Source organism: Sceloporus occidentalis, unplaced genomic scaffold (assembly GCF_023333645.1).
Source record: "Sceloporus occidentalis isolate IW3139 unplaced genomic scaffold, rSceOcc1.0.p SCAF_150, whole genome shotgun sequence".
Taxonomy (NCBI): Eukaryota; Metazoa; Chordata; class Lepidosauria; order Squamata; family Phrynosomatidae; genus Sceloporus; species Sceloporus occidentalis.
Genome location: NW_028317130.1, coordinates 2,160,123 through 2,179,582, shown reverse-complemented (window position 1 = coordinate 2,179,582; position 19,460 = coordinate 2,160,123). Strand labels below are relative to the sequence as shown.

Below are 19,460 nucleotides of genomic sequence, written 5' to 3'. Positions count from 1 at the left end.
CAAGAAAGTGTAAGTGGATACATCAAGGGCAAAATGGAGGTGATAAAACTATTGTAGTTTCTGCTGCCTGTACAGATAAGGAGTTCTGCAGCACTTAAAGGAACCACACCTACTGTATTCAAGAAGAATGCATTTACCCCTACTCCCTTTTTGGCAAAATTTCTCACAATTTTAGTGGCTTCCATGGGTTACTTGCTGTATTCATTCCCAGCAGAAAGAGAAGCTTTGCCTGGTTTAGAAAACCCTTAGCTTCCCCACCCCACCCCTCACTGCAATGCTCTCTCTTAACTCTTTCCCTGTCCCCCCCCCCCTTTTCTCCAAGCCTCCTACTTCCTTCTTTTGTTAATAGTCTTTCTCCATATGTCCATCCCTGGCCCTAATTTATCCTTTCCCTTCACTAATTCTCCTCTTCCTCAGCCCTCCGTACCAGGTGCCGCAAATTTTTCATACTCTCCTGAAATGTTGGAAGCGTTTGAGAGCCCTGCCCTCAACCATAGAGGCCTTGTAGAGAGCTGGATTTTCCAGACCTCCCTCCAAAGCTGGCTGCACAGTTAGGGAATGTAGGACACCTAGTAACCTGAGGCCTGTTACAGACTGCCAGAATAAAGCTGCTTCGGGTCTCTTTGGAGGTATGCTGTTTAAATGATGCATGCATCCTAAGAACCTGGAAGCTGCACCAAAGCTGCCCTCCAGTGCTTAGGAACGGAGTATGGCTTTGGCGTGACCTCCAGACTCTTAGGACCCATGCATCATTTAAATAGCATACCTCCAAAGAGACCCAAAGCAGCTTTATTTTGGCAGTCTGTAACAGGCCTGAGATGGTATTAAGGCTTCAAGCACATTTTAATTAACTAAAATTAATTAATGCATTAAAAACATAATTAATTCTGGAATCCATACACAAGAGTCCCCTTAATATTCACTTCAGCTTTCATCTGCATATGTTTCATGGTCTTGGAGGTATGCTGGAAACACAGTCTCACATAATTTTATTGTTATAAATCTAGTAAGATTTACTATATTAGCCCTCCAAGCCTTCCTTTCTTACATATCATGTCTGTATGAACCATTCCTCTTGCATAGGGGAACACAGTTTGGCTTTAAAGACTATTAACCTAAGGCTCAGTGGCTAAAGCTGGGCAGAGGGTGGATCTAGAACTACTCACAGGTCTCTGGATTATTTCTAGTATACAATTTTTTAAATTTCCATTTTAAAAAAAGACAACAAATGACTTACTTCCCACTCTAGATAATACTGTTGAAATTAAGGAAGTTGAGAATAATCATGAGTAAAGAGTAAAGTAACTCTTCCTTTCTAATACCCAAAACAGATTTTTGGCCTCAGAAATCTTTAATTCAATATACAGTCTTCCCTCCTGATTCGCAGACTTGGAGTCCGCAGTCTTGCCCATTTGCGGACGGCAAGCAAGGAGGGACAAAATGGTATGTGCGCACAGCCATGCAACACCATTCAAATCAATGGTGCTTGGATATGTGCAATTTTCCGGATTGGCGGGGTGTGGTGATTCCGGAACAGATTTCCTGTGAATCGGGAAAGACAACTGTGTATGTCTTTGGTACTAGAGTCCAGTTGGTGATCTTGAGACTGAATAAATCTCATGAACCTGAAATCTGATCATCTCTGTTTTAGTTCTTCTATAGTAAAACAAGGAACAAAAACCAATGGGTGAAGTTTTTGTGGGGTCTCTCCTTTGTTATATGCACTTTATTGATGAATTTAAATACAGGGAAAGAAAGCCTAGGCAATTCTTCCTATACTTTGTACAGTAGTTACTCTTGTACTTATGATTAGTTATTCCAGGACAGCAATCAACCTTTTTCCACCCACACTTTACATTCACAATACCTGAAAACACTTGGCATAGAAGGAGTAGAGAAAATACGCTTTAACCATGTGCAGTGTAAGGGAAAAATTGCTTAGAAACAATTATAAATAATTTATGTCTAGTGTATGTTTTGTCCCAGAATTCTAGTACAACCCTTTTGTTCAATGACTCTTAATCTTAAACTGAGAATTAGAACCATAAAAAGGAAACTAGAAGTGTTGGGAGAGATATTGCTGAATTAAAATTTAGTACCAACTACAGATTCAGGGCTGAAAGATGAGGATATGGAGAAGAAAGAGGTTTATAGAGATCTTGCCTGACTAAATATTGGTACCAACTACAGATTTAGGGCTGAAAGATGAGGATACAGAGTAGAAAAGAGGTTTATTTGTGTCATACTTTTCAAGAACAGTTTGGAAGAGTTCAACACTCATTCCAAATTGGACATTTGGACATTGTGTAAACTAAAAATAAAGCAGATATAAAAATAAAATACACTGCAGCCTCAAAGATAAAAGAAAAATCTCTAAACTCTTGAGACAAATGAACTGGAGGAGAACTATTCAAGGAATTAGAAATATCTCACAGCAGAACAATGTTAATTAATTGTCACTATTAAACACGAAGGAAAAAGGCCTGACAAGGAGAAGAAAAAGAAAGGGAAGGAGCATGAGATTGTCAGTGAAGATGACAACAGTAATGATAGTGGTAAGAAAGCAGAACGCTTGTAATACTCTGGTAAAGAACACAAATGTCCATACACCTGCAACAGTCGAGGCAAGGGTCTTTGGAGAGTTTTCATGTATTTTCATAGACAAGAAAAAAAAATTACGTAAAGTTCTGTCCCAGGAAAACCCAACAAACCTTCATTTATCTAGGACTATTGCACACTATAATGAGAAACTCTGGATGTCTCATAAAAATGGACTATAAGCTATTTAGACAGCAAGATGTACAACTGAAAATCTAAAAGAAGTGGCATTTCTTAATACCATTTGTCTACATACTAAACTGCTTAACACCTTCCTATCCAGTCCATTCCTCAGATGAAACTATAATCTCTAGCTCCTTGTATACTTATGAGTGGAAAAGTAGATTCAGGGAGTGAAATTCTGACTGGCCAGAGGAGACTGTTTAAACAGCTTCCGTCACCCTAATCTTCCATTAAGCCCTCAGCATCCTAAGGCTGTTTTTGGTTTTAAAAAAGAAATTGTCAAATAATAATAATAATAAAAATAATATAAAGATATAAAAGAAATTGCCAAAGTTTTATATGAAAGATACACAGAACTGCATGTCATGCCTAGTTTCAGCTGACAAAGGCTGCAGAAAGAAACTTGAGCGGCAACAATTTCTATAGTTTGCAACTATGAACATTTCTCAGTTGACAAATTTTACTACTAAAATACTCCATTCAGAAATTACTCATATCATTTACCCTGAAATCTAAAATGATCGGTATACATAACAAAGAGATGAGTGGAGATTTCTTTTTTAAAAATTTGTTTCAAATCATAGCTACTGCAAGGAATTTTTCAAAAGTTCTCAAAAGTTACAAGAAGATTTAAAGTTTTCACAACAGGGCTGGAGAACCTGTGACCCTCTACTGTTACCATACTGCTCAGGAGGATGAGAACTGGAATTGAAGGCTATGTGTCATTCATCCCTGGTCTAAATTATACATACTGTATATACTGAAGTGTAAGTCTAGAAATTTAGGTCAAAAAATTGACCCCAAAAAACTGACTCGACTTATCCACAGGGCAAAGTAAGTACTGTCTCTTAACTCTTATTTAAAAGAAGGAACCATCTCCTGGTGAAACACAAGAGTATTCTTTTAAATAATATGTGAAGCACTGACCCCCTCTACTCTCTCATCCATCCAGTCTTAAGAGTAAGCACAAAGAGTTACGTCTGATGGAATTTTATAGGTTCTTTGACATTATTTTGCTTCCCTTCATCTTTTCGATCTTTGCTATATGCCCCTAAATTTTACCCTCGACTTATCTACGAGTCATAGCAAAATTCTTAATTTTGGTCCCAAAACTTGCCCTCGACTTATACATGGGGTCAACTTATAGTCGAGTATATACGGTATGTAACATACTCTGTTTATCTATGTCTAGAGGGCACTGGCTGATCAGTGGAGGGAGGGGGGGAGAATGTTGTATTTAAAGAGAACAGGAGGTTTACAGAAACCTGGCTGGGAGAGGACAGTAGTGCAACCTGGTTAAAGCCCTCCCAGCTGGGTATGCTGTTAAGGAGCAGGTCAGGGAAAGTGGGCAAGGGGGAGGAGTGGCCTTGGTCCATAAAAGCACCATCACCTTGACCAGGAAGCCGGTCTGGAAAACAGAACACATCGAGTGTATTTACCTGACCCTGAAGGCTAGGGACAGCCTGGGGATTCTGTTAGTCTACCATCCACCCTGTTGCCTAACAGACTCCCTGGCCGAGCTGACACAGCTGGTCTCGGAACTGGTGCTGGAGTCCCCCAGGCTTTTGGTTCTGGGGGACCTCATCATCCCCTTCAAGGCCGGCTTATCAGATCTGATAGGTGTGGTTTGGGCGTTCATGGATTCCATGACAGTCATGGGCCTGTCCCAATTAGGTCCAACACACTGTGCTGGTAACACACTCAATGTGGTCTTTAGTACAGACCTGGAACATCCATGGGCAGAGGTAACTCATACCTCTGCCCTGTCATGGACAGATCATTTTCTGATCAAGGTGGGACTGAAGGCCGCTATCCAGACCCCCCTCGGGGGTGGAGGACCTATTAAAATGGTCCACCCTCAAAGGCAGATGGAACCCAAAAGGTTCCAGAAAGCCCTAGAAGGTTTTATGGTTGGGAATGATGGCGATTCTGTCGAAGCCCTGGTTGATACCTGGAATAACCATCTTACCAGGGCTATAGACACTATCGCTCCCGAGCGTCCTTTCTGGCCCGCTTCGAATAAAAAACCATGGTATACGGAAGATCGTCGAAAAATGAAGCAGGCTGCGCAACGATTAGAGCGCCATTGGCAGAAACATCAGCGTTTATCTGACAAGACACTCCACGAGAACCTATTATACTCTTATGGAGTGGCAATAGATGCAGCAAAGAATTCTTTCTATGCTGCATGTATTGCATCTGCAGAGTCATGTCCAGCAGAGCTGTTCAGGGTGGTTAGAGAGTTAACCCAGCTGCCTCCTACCCTGAACCCTTTACTAGAACCATCTAAGGCCTGCTGTGATGCTTTCAATGACTTCTTCGCAGATAAAATCTCTCGGATAAGGGCTGATCTCGATGCCGGCATCATAACAGAATCAATAAGAGAGATATCCAGTGACTCTGTGGACCCCATTAAACTGGATCATTTTGAGTTTGTAAATACCAATGAAGTGGACAAGCTCCTTGGTACTGTAAGGAAGACGATGTGCCCCCTCGATCCTTGCCCATCATGGCTAACCGTTCAGGGAGGGGATGCAATAAAAATATTGCTACAACTTATAATAAATGCATCCTTTTGGGAGGGAATATTTCCATCTAATTTGAAACAAGCGATAGTGAAACTGCTTTTAAAGAAACCCTCCCTGGACCCCCTGATTAGAAACAACTACAGACCAGTCTCTCTTTTACCATTCTTGGGCAAAGTGATCGAGAAGGCAGTCGCCTTCCAACTCCAAGCTGTCTTAGATGAAACCGATTATCTGGACCCATTTCAAACTGGTTTCAGAGCGGGATACGGAGTTGAGACTGCCATGGCTGCCTTAGTCGATGATCTCCGTCTGGGCATCGACAGGGGAAGTGTGTCCCTGTTAGTGCTCTTGGACATCTCAGCAGCCTTCGATACCATAGACCATGGTATCCTTCTGGAATGTCTGAGGGAACTAGGTATTGGGGGCACTGCGCTCCAGTGGTTCTGGTGCTACCCCTCAGGTAGATTCCAGATGGTGAGGCTGGGGGATAGCTGCTCCTCTAAGAGAGAGCTGACATCTGGCATCCCTCAGGGCTATTTAACATTTACATGAAGCCGTTGGGAGAGATCATTTGGAGACATGGGGCGCGGTGTTATCAGTACGCTGATGACACCCAGATTTATCTCTCCATGTCTCAGACTGTTACAGCAACTAAGGACGGCATCTCTCCTCTGGATGCCTGCCTAGGGTCAGTAATGGGCTGGATGAGGGAAAGCAGACTCAAGCTGAATCCAGAGAAAACAGAGGTACTCGTGATTGGTACCCCAAGTCCAGGGACAGAGATTTGTCAACCTGTCCTGGACGGGGTCACACTTCCCCTAAAGGACAAAGTTCGCAGTTTGGGAGTATTCCTGGACTCATCCCTACAGTTATCATCTCAAGTGGATGCGATGACCAGGAGTGCTTGGTACTAGCTCCGGCTGATATGCCAACTGCATCCCTACCTGGACCGAAAGGACCTTGAAACAGTGGTACATGCACTGGTAATCTCTCATCTTGATTTCTGTAATGCACTCTACATGGGGCTACCTATGTACCAAGTTTGGAAGCTTCAGCTAGTTGAAAATGAGGCAGCCAGACTGGTCACTGGAACATCTAGGTCAGACCACATAACACCGGTTCTAAAATCCCTTCATTGGTTGCTGATTAGCTTCTGGGCGCAGTACAAAGTGTTGGTTATTACCTTTAAAGCCCTACATGGTTTGGGCCCGAGTTACTTGAGGGAACGCCTCTTCCTACATAATCCACCCCGCACTCTCAGAACATCTGGGAAGAATTTATAAGAACACCCAAAGATCAGACTAACAGCAACTTCCCACAGAGCGTATACAGCCATAGCCCCTAAATTATGGAACAACTTGCCGGAAGAGCAAGCACCTTCTTAGATGCTTTTAAGAAGGCACTAAAGACGGACCTCTTCTGGCGGGCCTACCCACCCGATCTTCTATGAAGAACCTAAGAAAACCCTACTTTTGGCTGTAATACTGCATGTTAGATGATGTTTTTATTGTTTTGAACTGCATTTTTAAGTGATGATATTTTATTGTAATCTAGATGTTATTGTGGTTTTATGCTTGTCATTGTGGTTTTATGCTTGTAATCCCGCTTCGATCCATTGGGAGAGGCGAGAAATAGAAATAAAATTTATTATATTATTATTATTATTATTATTATTACAATAGGTTTTCAGTGGACAGCCAACTGAAGTTTTATTAATCTAACCAATAACTACAGCACATGTTCTATCTAGAAGTCACTACTTAAAAACCTGTAAATCTCTGATACAACCAGACTTCACATCTGGCTCATCCACCTATGTCCTGTCTTACCCCTTCCCATCCCAAGGGAACTTTTTTTTATTGATATGGTAAGTTATACTAACTCTAAATTTTATCTGAGATCAAATCTCCATCTATTTCTTAACAGATTACAACCCACACATTTTTTTAGCATAAAATGAGCTTCCTCTAGATACCCTCCAAGGCAAGGCTAAGATACTATAACAGAGCCCCATACAAAAGAAGGTCCTGTGCATCTGTGAGTTTTCAGCCATGAATCCCATGATTTTCAGGGGACAGTAATCATATGGACAGGCAGAATATAAATCATATTCAAACTCCTCAGTGGTTTTGTACATTAAAAATTCCAGACCAATCTGTAAGTTCTGGCAAACCCATATGTAGGAAAGAAACACTAGTCTACATTATTGTATCCTCCAATTCCAGCTCTTCAAGAAAACCAAAGCCTACCTCACCATTAACATTTTTCTCCCTTCAACCAAAGCTACACTGCATCAGCAAATCAAAGAAGAGAAGGATCCAGGACATGGCTCTATTCCTTCAAAACCTGGTCCGCAACGCTCACTAAATATACTACTCAGGATTCCACACCTGTTTAATTACTATTACATTTTATGATGTACATGTTAAAGTTTGTTTAAGGTGTGATTTGATGTCATACATAAAAGGAATGTTCTACACTCAAAAAGCTTCTTTATTTAAACTTCTGAACTTTGAATTAAAACTATATAACTATGACTACAAAGTATTCATTTTGGTAGCATAATATCAACTCGACCCTCAATTTGAAATGACATGGTCAAGGAATTTATATGCTGTGGGGTCTTTAAACATCACACTTGAGTAGACATAATATTCACTCTTATCAATAAATAAGTTTTGCTCTTGGGAATTTGCTATACCAACTAAAGAATCAATTTGATCCAAACTGATGAATTTCTTCTAAGTATTGATTCAACATTCAGAAGTTGGTTCAATTATCTACTCTAGTTGTGACTATCAATAAAACTCAGGCAAATATTTTGTTGTAATCCACCTTGAACAATTTCTAGAGAATTATGGTATGAAGTACTATATACAGTCATCCCTCCATATTTGCGGCTCTGATATTTGCGGATTTGATTATTCACAAATTTCATTAATATGTTCTCTCCAGGACTGTCTAGGTCCTCCAGTGCAACTCTGTGGTCAACTTTAACTAAAAGTTGCACTGAAAGACCATTTGTAGCTACTCCAGTGCCATTCTATGGTCAGTGTATGTTGGACATTGACCACAGAGTTGCACTGGAAGACCTAGAGATTCCTAGAGAGGTGTCCTCTCAGGTAAAAACAGTGTTTTTGTTATTTGTGATTTTTCCATATTCATTGGGGTCTTCTGCCCCAACCCTAGCGAATATGGAGGGACAACTGTATATGTTTTTTAAAATACAAATGCTAGTAACAACAGCGCCAACAAGAAACAAAGAAAACAGACTCTCTAAAGTAATAATAGTCACCTTCTCCAAATTGTTTTAGTTCAGTGTGATATTAGTATGATCCTTCTGCCTCAGAAACACTATTTAAAATACACCTTCAAATAAATATTGAGTAATATCATTTCTGCTGATTTTTCATTGTTGCTAAGGCAAGTTCTTCTGTGTTGGTATTTTACACTGATAACTTGTAGTCCTAAATGGACAGATAAAGCACTTCAAGCAGTAAAGGAAAGAAGCAAAACAAAAGGAAGAGGAGGAACAAATACAGAAATATAAATGCTAGAGTGTGAAAAGACAAAGACAACTACTACAATGACCAATGCAGAGAAATAGAAGGCAACAGCAAAAAAGAAAGAATGAACGATCTCTTCTACAAGATCTTAGAAAAGTTCAAACCAAAAGCTAGGATGCTCAGTGACAATAAAAAGAAAATACTTCAAGACCATGAAGAAATAAAAAGCTGCCGGGTGGAATACAGAGAAGAATTATATAAAAGAGATGAAAAAATTAAAGACAAATGCAATGAAGAGTCATATGAAGATGAACCACAAATTCTAAAAAGATACGTAGAAGCTGCAATAAGAGAACCTATGAAAAATAAATCACCAGGAACAGATGGTATTCCAGTGGAACTGCTACAATCAAATCTAGTGCTAACCAACATATGTCAACTAATATGGAAAACAAAACCATGGCCAATAAACCCAGAATAGAATGTGGAGAAACAGAATGGTTCCAATCAGCAAAGGAGTCAGCCAAGGATGCATACTATCACTCTACCTGTTCAACTAATATGCAGAAAATGTTGTACAAAGAACAGGTTTATACTCAGAAGGGGCAAAGGCAGGATAAAGGAGCATCAACAAACTAAGATATTCGGATGGCACCATACTACTAGCAGAAAACATCACAGACTTGGAACAATTACTAAGGAAGGTCAAAGAAGATAGTGCAAAGACAGGCTTACTGATGAACATAAAGAAAACAAAAATAATGACCACGGAGGATCTACATTGGATCATCCAGCCTCAGAGGGGGAGAGAGTAGGACCAGCTCCATCAGGCCTAGCTCAAAGTAAGATGAAGAGCCCTCCCTCTAGCCCATCTGCCATGACCATGGCCCCAGAGGGAGAGAAAAACCAATGAACATGATACCTTCCCCACCACCATTCTCTTCTAATTTGTGTCATGTCTTTTTAGATTGTAAGCCTGAGGGCAGGGAACTGTCTAATTTAAAAAATAAATAAATTGTAAGCCACTCTGAGAGCCTTTGTGGCTGAAAAATGGGGTATAAATACTCCAAATAAATAAATACGTAAATTCCACCCGGATAAATTGGAAATCAAAATAGTTAAAACTCTGATCAGAATGGGGACTTCACTCAAGAAATAAGAAGACTAGGAATTGGAAGGGCAGTTATGAAAGAGCTAGACAAGATCCTAAAGTGTAAAGATACACAACTGAGCACTGAAGTTAGAATGGTCCAGAGCTGGACAGTGAAGAAAGCAGTCAGAAAGAAAACCAACTAATTCAGTGCTTCTCAATTATTTTCTGTCATGCCCCCCCTAGGAAGAAGAAAACATTTCACGCCCCCCGCGCGACTGTAAATAGTATCATTTGTCTATAAAATTGTTATAAGTACACCTCTGCATAACAGAGCCTCGCGCCCCCCCTTTACGGAGCCTCGCACCCCCCCTGGGGGGCCCGCCCCACTATTTGAGAAAGGCTGAACTAATTTGAGATGTGGTGCTGGAAAAGAGCGCTGAGAATACCACACACAGCCAAAAAGTCAAACAAATGGGTCCTTCAACAGATCAAGCCTGACCTCTCTCTAGAAACTAAGATGACAAAACTGAGGTTGTCATACTTTTGCCACATTGTGAGAAGGCATGAAAGGCAATAATACTAGAGAAGGCCGTAGAAGGCAGTAGAAAGGCAGGATGATTACACATCAGATGGATAGACTCAATCAGGGAAGTCACAGGCCTGAATTTACAGGACGTAAGCAGAGCAGTGAATGACAAGGGGTCTTGGAGATGTCTCATCCATAGGGTTGCCATGAGTCAGGACTGGCTCAAGGGCAGTTAACAACAAACCCAAATGAATAAAATGGAATTTACTTCCAAATAAACTTGTACTGTATAGGTCTGTGCAGTCAACAGTCCTGATATTGTTCATCACTCAACTTGCAAGATGAGTGTTCGGTACTTAATGGAAAGTACGAGAATTATCAATCCTGGGAATTTTGAATTTATATTTAGTTTGATAAATAGATTGATCTTCAACTTACTGCAGAGCAGCAGTTATTGGGAAGTATCCTTTGAAGTGATTTGAATTCTTTCTTTTCATCCTTCTTTCCACCTTTCACTTGCTTTCTGGGATCACACCAACTGAACCATTCCACCAAAGCCACAGACGTTTGTTATCCTCAAACTACCAATGTCTACAGACAGGACTACTTCCACTCATCTTCCTTTTGCTGGATTTCAGTATCTCCCAGTTTTTAAGTAATTCCTCTTCCATCTCTCTCACTTTCCACATTTTAGCATTTAACAAGAGCCAATGAAAGTCTCTCTCATACAACAAAGGTATCAACCTTGCCAATATTTCTTTAAAAAGTACTCAAACTAAATTGGTTTATTTGAGGGTCTGGAGTAATACAACACACACACACACACACTTCCACTGACAACATAATATATTCCACTATTACACATACTGGTTATCTATGGCAATATCCTTCCTGTGAGATAGAAGTCTCATTTTCTTAATATTTCATATCCACTAAGGAAAGTCACTAGGAAAATCACTATGCAAAGGGAACCTGTAGCATCTTTGAGACTGAGGCTGCATCCACGCTGCAGAAATAATCCAGTTTGACACCACTTTAACTGCCATGGCTCAATGCTATGGAATGCTGGGAAATGTTTGTTGTGGCACCAGAGCTCTCTGACAGAGAAGGCTAAATATTTCATAAAACTACAATTCCCAGGGTTTCATAGCATTGAGCTATGGTAGTTAAAGTGGTGTCAAACTGCATTAATTCTGCAGTGCTAATGCAGTCTAACTGAAACAAAGAAGTTGGGAAGCATGAGCTTTCACTGATTTGAGCCTAATCATCTGAGGAAGTAGGCTCAAGTCTACAAAAGCTCATGCTACCAACTTCTTTCTTTCAATTGGTCTAAAGGTGCTATAGGACCCCTTTGCATATTGATTTTCCAGATTAACATGGCTATGTCTCTGAAATCTATCACTAGAAAAATGTCAAAGGAGGACAAGTCAACATAAAGGTAGGAGGAGTTAATCCCCTCACCCTGGTTTACAATAGACAAGTCTTTGTTTTAACTCTTTCGAAGAGAACCACAGACCATATATTGCAAATCTGAATTCTTCAGAGGGAAAAAAAATCAACCTTGCCAACTAAACACGGTATCAAATATTTTTTTAAAATGCAGGACTGATGCCAGCTAAAAAAAACCTGTATGCTTTACCTGCACTAACTGTATGTTTCACCTGACAGATTAACAGTGCAATCTTACACATTACATTGGTTATAGGGAGCACAGGACCATTTTGTTACAACAGCCCTACAGCCAGTCTGCTTCTTGGCACAATTCAGAGTTGGTTTTTACTACAAAGCCCTTATATGGCTTAGGCCCAATCTATAAGAAGGAGCATATTCTCCCACACAAGCCTGCCTGAGATGCTCAGGAGTGATCTTTCTCTCAGTCTCACTATCCTCCCAAGTGGAGATGGAAGAGAGGGATTGCTCCTAGGTCTTGGAATGCCTTTTCCAGGAGGCTACAATTTCTGCCCCAGTGATGTCCTTCCATTGGCAGGTAAATACAAGACTATGTGTAAAAGGGATTTAGGAGTCCACGTAGACCACAAGTTGAATATGAGTCAACAGTGTGATGTGGCAGCTAAAAAGACCAATGTGATTTTAGCATGCATCAATAGAAGTATAGGGACATAATAGTGCCACTCTATTCTGCTTTGGTCAGACCCCACCTCTTACAGACAGCCAAAATAAAGCTGCTTCGAGTCACAGTGGAAGTATGGTATTTCAATGATGCATGCGTCCTAAGAGTCCAGAAGCCACACCAAAGCCACGCTCCAGTCCTTAGGGCTGGAGCGTGGCTTTGGTGCGACTTCTGGACTCTTAGGACGCATGCATCATTGAAACAGCATACCTCCACTGTGACTCGAAGCAGCTTTATTTTGGCTGTCTGTAACAGGCCACTGTGTCCACTTCTGGGCACCACAAATAAAAAAGGATGTTGACAAACTGGAGCGTGTCCAAAGGAGGGTGACTAAAATGGTGAAGGGTCTTGAAACCATGTCCTATGAGGAACATCTTAGGGAGCTGGAGAAGAGAAAGTTAAGAGGTGATATGATAGCCCTGTTTAAATATTTGAAGGGATGTCATATTGAGGAGGGAGCAAGCTTGTTTTCTGCTGCTCCAGAGAACAGGACCCGGAACAATGGATGCAAGCTATAGGAAAAGAGATTCCACCTCAACATTAGGAGGAACTTCCTGACAGTAAGGACTGTTCATCAGTGGAATATACTCCCTCGGAGTGTAGTGGAGTCTCCTTCTTTAGAGGTCTTCAAACAGAGGCTGGATGGCCATCTGTTGGGGATGCTTTGACTGAGAGTTCCTGCATGGCAGGGGGTTGGACTGGATGGCCCTTGTGGTCTCTTCCAACTCTATGATTCTATGAAATACCTTTTTATTCTGATAAGCTTTCAGGAACTGACTGTTGTAAAGAAAGCGCTTTTAATAGTGTTGAAGAATATTCTTCAATACATATTAAATAGTTTGTGTGGCTCATAGATGAATTATATTTTAATTATAATTTCTTTGCTTGTTTTTTATTTATATCGTATATAATTTGATTTCTAAACTGCCTTGAGTTTCAATTCTGGTGGGAAAGATAGGTCATAAAGTAGATGATGATGATGATTATGATGACACATGTCTATTGAGAAGAAAGCACTACTAAGTTCAGTGAACAAATTTCCAAATACCTAAAGGGTTATGCCTAAATGTCCATAAACTGGAGTATAAGTTGAATCTCCCTTGTTTGTAATTCTGAAATCCGAAATACTCAAAAATCCAAAATTGGGTGGCTGAGATAGTGACACCTTTGTTTTTGATGGTTTAATGTACACAGACTTTGTTTCAAGCACAAAATTATTAAAAAATATTACGTATAAAATTACCTTGAGGCTGTGTATAATATGTGTATGAAACATAAATGAATTCTGTGTTTAGACTTGAGCCTCATCTCCAAGATATCTCATTTAGTATATGCAAATATTCCAAAATCCAAAACATAACAAACAAAAATCTGAAATCCAAAGCACGTCTGGCCCCAAGCATTTCAGATAATGGTTAGAAATACAAGTTGTTTTCAAATGACACACACCTTTTTAACAGTAGTGAGAACTTAAATGGGCCACTGATACCAAAAAGGTATACCATTTTCTGTCATCTGGAACATTTATTATTACTTAAACTGAAAATAAGCATTTGTTCTTGATATCTACTGTCCTGTTAAGCAGAGGTACTTTTAGACTAACAGAATGTTTTAAATTGATATAACTAATTTTAAGTCAACTAAATGTTATATCCCTTTAAAAGACCTAGCTAAGAAAAGGAATTTTTAAATGAACACTTGAAATCGTTTCAATTAGATGCCATTATTATCATCATCTCAAAACTGATCCTCTTCAAATATTGAGAAAATACCCCAAAACCAGTCATTTGCAATGTTAAGCTTGGATTTCCTAGCAACTGGTACCTGTCCCTAGGTAGACTTGGCTAGGATAACAGCTGATGCCTTGAAGTGTCCACTTCCAAACGAATCTACTAAAGCACTATCTAAAGTGGTCACCTTTGGGCTTTGGTTTCCTAGTAGGTACAGCCGCTCTGGATCACCTGCTATGCACTGCTGTCAAAAGGCTTCCAAGTTCAGAGAGTTAACCCTCCCATTCCAGGATAACACCACCAAATCTTGTCAGCAACTCCTATAAAGCGGGAAGATCAAATCAAGGACACTGCTGGTGGGATGAAACTAAGGCCTGTTACAGACTGCCAAAATAAAGCTGCTTCGGGTCTCTTTGGAGGTATGATATTGAAATGATGCATGGGTCCTACGAGTCCGGAGGTCGCGCCAAAGCCACAATCCATTCCTAAGCACTGGAGTGCAGCTTTGGTGCAGCTTCCGGATTCTTAGGATGCATACATCATTTAAACAGCATGCCTCCAAAGAGACCCGAAGCAGCTTTATTTTGGCAGTCTGTAACAGGCCTTAGCCTTCAGGTGCACTGAATACCACATACTTCAACGCAATTCACAATGCATCAGCAGTGTTTTCACAAGACAAACCAGTGAGAAATACTCTTCAGGTTCTCTACTTCCAATCATTAAATCAGTATGCCATCATCAAAGAATTCCATTCTTTGAAAGTGTGGGGGAGTGAGAGACAACTGATCTAAAAGGCCAAACACACACCAAAAATGACTCACAGTCCAGAGATCTACCGTGAAGCCTGGTCATCTGTTGCTTAAGTCCCACACAGAGTTCAGCAGACAGCGAATTGTGCTGACAGCCTCCAAACACGGTTGCATTAATAGCACCACCATATTTCCTAACTAATCGTAGATGCTCCACACCCAGCCCATTAACTTTCCAATTATCCCGATCCTTTTCCCAGTGACTCTCGGGTGATAAAAGAGCATACTTTTCCTCGCCTCTATAAAACTGTTTTTAAAAAAACGAAGCTGTGTAGTATCTCTAAAAGAAAGCAAAGGATGGTTGTAACATTTGATCTTGGGATTTGGGGAGGGAGGGGGTGTCATCAAGTAAGGAGGGAAAGCAAGCATGCGTTTCTAAAATGGGAACAAATTCCAGAAGCGGATACGGCAGAGAAAAGGGAGCGTTGTAAGATTCAGAAACAGAAAAAGCAAGAGGGGGGGGGGGAATGGATGAAGACACTAGAGACGAACAAACAAGGGACATATTGATGTAACAGTGTCACTCACATTAAACTTTTCTGCAGGATGTATCCCTCGACCTTTTTTCCCCTCCAAAGACGTTGGCCTTCATGCGCCGACGCCGCATGCAGACCCCATGCTCCAAAGGCAGCTTCTCCTGTTGTTGTTTTCCCTTAGGAGAGACTCGTGGATGACACTGTCAGCAATGTCAGCTCTGGGTCTCCAAATACCCTTAAAACTATTGCTGTTTCCCCTCCGACTGTGACCTTAGTCTCTCTTCACGTTGACTGCTTACAATGACAAGAACTTTCACCTTCTTCCCTGTCTTTCACCAGTTCCTTATTCTCTTCATCCGTCACACGCCGCTCTTTCTCCGCATCTTCTTTTCCAATTACTACTGTTATTATTTTTTACTACAGCTCTATACTATACTATAGCTCTTTTTTTTTACTATAGCTTTGACAGTGATTTGTTTTAAAACAACAACATTTCCTTCTTAAACCTTTGGGCTGCCGGAGAATATGGTGGCCATGCTACAGCAGTCTGCAAAAGCAACCAGAGCCTGCAGGGCTGGGGACAATCTCAGGAGGAAGGAGAGCCCAATAAAGGACAATAATAGGTTTAGGAAGGAACACTTAGCAGGCCTAGCTATATTAAGAAGGCAATGGGGCCTGGTTCTGATTCTTTCCAGGGCAACAAGAAAAGGGCTGACAGTTTTACTTAGTGCCTTAGTGGAGGGAGAAAGGCCTCTTCCCTTCCCTCCTTCAGAGGCCCCTCTCCTGATCCCCAGCAGGAGAGAGAGAGAAGGGGCTCAGCTTGAGGCCTAGTCTGCCCTTGGCCGAGGGAGGGAGGGATTTCAGAACCCTGGGCCAAGGAGGGAGAGCCCTCTTCCTCCTCCCTCTCCCGCGGCGGAAGGCCTCCCTCAGCTCGGCCAGGCGCCTACTAGAGGCCGCGGCTTCTCCCAGGCCTAGGCCCTTCCCCGCCTCCTGCTTTTCCTGCTCCTCCTCCGCCGCCCTCAGGGGCTCCCGAGCGGCGTAAGGCGTTGCGGAGGACCCTCTGCGCCAGGCCCCGGTGCTGGCTCGGTGTGCTCCGGGCTGCGGCTCCACTGCAGGCCCCGGCTCCGCCCCGGCCTCCGCTCCGCCTCCCCGGCTCTCTCTAGGCCGCTCAGCCGCCCCCGCCTCCCCGGCTTAAGGTGGCGCATCTCCTTCTCCTGCCTCAGAACAGAAGCGTTTGGCTGCCTCCACACGGGAGAAATAACCCGGTTTAGCACCGTTTTAACTCTTTGGCTCAAGGCTGTGGAATTCTGGGAGTTTTGAGTTTGTCGTGGGGCCCAGAGCGGAGTTAAAACGGTGCTAAACCGGGTTATCTCTCCAATGTGGAGGCAGCCAGGGAAGGCTAAATACGCCTCACAAAACTACAGTTCCCAGAATTCCCTAGCATTGAGGCAGGGCTGACAGAGAAGGGAAACTGGCAAAGCTACACTTCCCAGAATTCCACAGCCTTGAGCCATGGCAGTTAAAGCGGTGTCAAATTGGATTCTTCTAACGAACAATACAATGAGTTCTGCAGGAAGTTTGGTCCAAAACAAGCTGCAGAAATAATCCAGTTTGAGACCGCTTTACCTGCCCTGGCTCAATGCTAGGGAATTATGGGAACTGTAGTTCTGTGAGACATTTAGCCTTCTCTGTCAGACAGCTGTGGTGCCACACTAAACTACAGTTCCCAGGATTCCCTAGCAATGAGCCAAGGTAGTTAAAGCAGTCTCACACTGGATTATTTCTGCAGTGTGTATTGGACCTTAGGCCTGTTACAGACTGCCAAAATAAAGCTGCTTCAGGTCTCTTTGGAGGTATGCTATTTAAATGATGCATGGGTCCTAAGAGTCTGGAGGTCGCTCCAAAGCCACACTCCATTCCTAAGCACTGGAGTGCAGATTTGGTGCAGCTTCTGGATTCTTAGGATGCATGCATCATTTAAACAGCATACCTCCAAAGAGACCCGAAGCAGCTTTATTTTGGCAGTCTGTAACAGGCCTTAGTTTCCTAAGATTGTAATTAGTAATTTCCTTTTAAAAACTAACTTTTCATGTTCTGAGTAGTGCAAGTCAGTTCGCTTGGTACTTTGCAGTGTAGTTACACGGTCCACAATACCATCACCCCAAAATCTAGGTAGTGACAATTGTCTCTTTATGACAAAATGTTGATGCCATCCCATTTAAATGAGGTGGTGGTGAGAGCGTTGTTCAAAAGATTCCACCCTGATCTGAATTCACTGTCTTGAACCATCTGCCAGTTCCTTTATTGAGCAATGTATTGGAGCATGTAGTGACATCTCATCTCCAGGTGTTCCTTGGTGATCTAAAACTACTTCTTTCCATCTTCTGACTTGCTTAGGGAACAGAGACTGCTTTAGACCTCAGTAGCTTTTTATATTATGTGGTATAATTTAATGGTATCCTTCTGGAACGCCTGTTTATATCTCTTCATATTTAGTATGTGTATGGGTAGTTATTGGGGATGCTCATGGGTGTGCCTATGCACATCTTGGAGATGTCGTGATGAGTATATATACTTCATAGACACATAGGCCCCTTACAGACTGGCCAAAATAAAGCTGCTTCGAGTCACTTTGGAGGTATGCTGTTTCAATGATGCATGCGTCCTAAGAGGCTGGAAGCCCGCCAAAGCCATACTCCAATCCTAAGGACTAGAGCGCAGATTTGGCACAGCTTCCGGACTCTTAGGACGCATGCATCATTGAAACAGCATACCTCCAAAGTGACCCAAAGCAGCTTTATTTTGGTTTGTCTGTATGGGACCATAGAGTTGGAAGAGACCACAAAGGCCATGCAAGAACACAGAATCAAAGCACTCCCAATAGATGTCCATCCAGCCTCTGTTTAAAAACCTCTAAGGAGGGAGACTCCACTAACTCCAAGGAAGGAGTGTGTTCCATTGTCAAACAACATTGTCAGGAGGTTCCTCATAATATTGAGCTGGAATTTTTTTCCCTGTAGCTTGCATCCATTGCTCCATGTTCTAATCTCTAGAGCAGCAGAAAACAAGCTTGCTCCTTCCTCAATATGACATCTCTTCAAATATTTAAAAAAGGATATCATATCACCTCTTAACCTTCTCTTCTCCAGGCTAAATTTCCCCATTCTTTCCTCATAAGGCATGGTTTCCAGACCATCATCTTAGTCGCCCTCTTCTGGACACACTCCAGTTTCTGAACATCCTTTTTGAATTGTGGTGCCCAGAACTGGACACAGTATTCCAGATGAGGCCTGACCAAAGCAGAATAGAGTGGCACTATTACTTCCCTTGATCTATTCTAGACACTATACTTCTATTGATGCAGCCTAGAATCACATTGGTGTTTTTTTAGTAGCCGTATCACACTAGCCCTTATCAGATGAGTGTGGAACTGGGGGTTTTGCGCACTGGGTGGTTCGAATTCGCGTTATTTCGCACAATACCATCATACCAGCATTCGAATGGCCCAATCCGCACTCACGTGAATGCGCGAGCTGCCGAACTGAATGCGTACTGGCTCCTCTTTTTGGAGCGTGTTGGCCAGTGCGCTGATAAGGGGATTGGCAATATCCTGGATTGGGGCTCTGTTCGATCTCAGTGCGAATGGGTCTGGTGTGACTACCCAGTCCTGAATTCCATCGCAAGACCCCCAGATTCAAATTTTTACTTCCGGTGGGTCTTTCCTCTTGCCGGTTCCAGGGAAGCGGGGGGGGGCGCGGTTCCAGCAGCCTCCTCCTCCTCCTCCCATCTTGAGAGGCATCCCTGGCTGCATCCCAGGCAGGGAAGAGGCGCGGGGGCCGCTGGAATCGCGGTTCCAGCGGCCTCCTCCTCCTCCTCCCGG

The 19,460-nt window shown here is 42.2% G+C and overlaps 1 protein-coding gene across 2 annotated transcripts in view; it reads right to left on the bottom strand.

The window, feature by feature from the left end:
• The window catches only part of FOXJ2 (forkhead box J2), a 48,049-nt gene extending 31,304 nt beyond the window's left edge, over window positions 1-16,745 (bottom strand). The window contains exon 1 of one of the 2 annotated variants that reach the window (XM_089500194.1): window positions 15,633-16,745. The gene's annotated coding sequence lies outside the window, so the exon portion shown is untranslated. The remainder of the gene's footprint in view (window positions 1-15,632) is intronic. The other variant, XM_089500193.1, reaches the window with a different exon arrangement.
• Between the last annotated feature and the right edge of the window lie 2,715 nt (window positions 16,746-19,460).